Source organism: Montipora foliosa, chromosome 13 (assembly GCF_036669935.1).
Source record: "Montipora foliosa isolate CH-2021 chromosome 13, ASM3666993v2, whole genome shotgun sequence".
Taxonomy (NCBI): Eukaryota; Metazoa; Cnidaria; class Anthozoa; order Scleractinia; family Acroporidae; genus Montipora; species Montipora foliosa.
In genome coordinates this window covers 29,205,889-29,207,822 of record NC_090881.1, presented here as the reverse complement: position 1 = coordinate 29,207,822, position 1,934 = coordinate 29,205,889, and the positions used below count along the sequence as shown (strand labels likewise).

The 1,934-nt window shown below is 37.3% G+C and overlaps 1 long non-coding RNA gene across 1 annotated transcript in view; it reads left to right on the top strand.

Moving 5' to 3' along the window:
* Positions 1-1,577, top strand: part of LOC137982838 (uncharacterized) — a 4,123-nt gene extending 2,546 nt beyond the window's left edge. The window contains exon 3 of the long non-coding RNA XR_011118834.1: positions 1-1,577. This exon is cut by the window's left edge and continues 707 nt beyond it. This is a non-coding gene — a long non-coding RNA (uncharacterized lncRNA).
* The last annotated feature ends 357 nt before the right edge of the window (positions 1,578-1,934 follow it).

Genomic DNA, 1,934 nt, shown 5'->3' with positions numbered 1-1,934 from the left:
ATATAAGAACCTGCAGAGCCTGGCAAAGAAAAAGAGGTACTTTTACAAAAAAATCACCCTCGAGAAAACTCCTGTTATAGACCTAATCGGCTAACTCAATGTTGTACCCAATTCAAACCCTTTGGGAAAAAAACGTTTTGTTTCAGGTATTTCCATATCATTTAAATATGAATGGTACATTATAATGCAAATACAATACACAAAGAATCTTAATCTCGAGAGATTTGAATTGGGTACAACATTGAGTTAGCCGATTAGGTCTATTGTGTATATGTTTTCTTTGATTGGCATTTTATTGGATTTTCTCTAGAAATATGTTTTCCATAAAGCTACAGTGCAATACTGTCTACATATCTTATGAATAAAATATAGAAATTTATTGATGTTCCTCTGAGAAATAAGAACCTATTAAGAAACTACATGTAATCAGCCTGAATTATGAAAAAATAGCCTAAAATATTAGAACCTGCTCAGCCTGAGCTTGAAAATTCTAGGTTCTTATGTGTGGGTCTTTACTGTATTTTGCAGGGTTACCAGTAGTAACTTTTACCCTGTTATACAAGCATGACAGTATGCCATGTTTTCAGTTTCGCGGGCTTGGGAGATCCTTGAATTGTGTTCATCTTTTCATTACCAATCCAAATAAACTGAAAAACCAACTAGTAAGGTAGAATATGTATGGTAGAATATTTTACCATGTGAGTTAAAAGAAGGAAAGTTTACCCCATCAAATTGGCCTTCAAGAATTTCCTGTCAGATCTGTTCATTTGAGGGACCCATGTTTTCAACTTCTGTTTTAAGTTCAGCCACTTTTTACCTTGCGCAGTTTTAAAGTTTGTTTCAAATCCTCCGCTGAGTTCGCTTTGACGTCAGTTCATATGACACTGGGGCACAACCAACTTGATTTTAAATAAAATTGTTTGCAGACAGGGGCTGTGGAACACTTTTGTTTACACTGGGTGACAGCCTTTGCAACCTTACGTAACATGCACCACAGACTTTGGGAGATATGTCCAGGTTTGACCCTAATTAGATGCACGCGGATTTCAATAAGCGTCACGAAGTGTCCCCTTGCTCTTCTCGCCAACTTCAACATCACTTGTGTCTCAGAATACAGACAGTTTATGTCACAAAGTGTCCCCCAAATGCTACTCTTTAAGTGAAGATTAGCTGCTGCATTTACCCAAAGCTAAAAATAATGCTGACCTTTACCCTTACCTTATTGTTGAAAATAGGTAGCAAGTGCTTAGACTTAAAGGGACACTTTGTGTTGGATGTCAAAATTGGGCGTGTATCTAATTAGGGTCGAACCTGGACATAAGTGGACTTTGGTAGTGACTTTAAATGTTTTAGCTTGTACAGGGGAGTTGTGCATTTGGACGCTGAACATCAGAGGCGGATAGTGGCATTCCTACAGGCTTGACATTTTTCCTTTAACATCATTTATGGGACGAGATTCTTCCTTGTTGGTTTTTTACATATACTATAAGTAAGTACTGATGAAGACATTGTTTACAATCTCTGAGGCTCAGCTGGGACTAGTTTCTTTCTTTTTTTTTTTTTTTTTTTTTTTTCAATTCTTCACAAAGATCAAACCTTCAATAACTTTTTTTTTTAACTTTGATGTAAGCTAGACTTAACTCTAAGCTGAACACAATCTTGGGGGTCTCACGAATCTTTTTACGGAAGAAGTGTGCGGGAGATAAGCTGAAAATCAACTCTAAAGGAACCTATCCACGAATACTCAATACCTTTCAAAAAAAAAAAAAGGACAAAATTACCTTTTGCAAGGTCTAGCGATAGAGTACACCGAGCTGTAACGACAACCGACAACAGCAGTCCGAAAACGATCTGTAGGAAACCTCACTGAACCGTAACGCAAGTGACAGAAGCTGCTTCCACATCAACTTGACTACCTCTAACTCGAATATCAG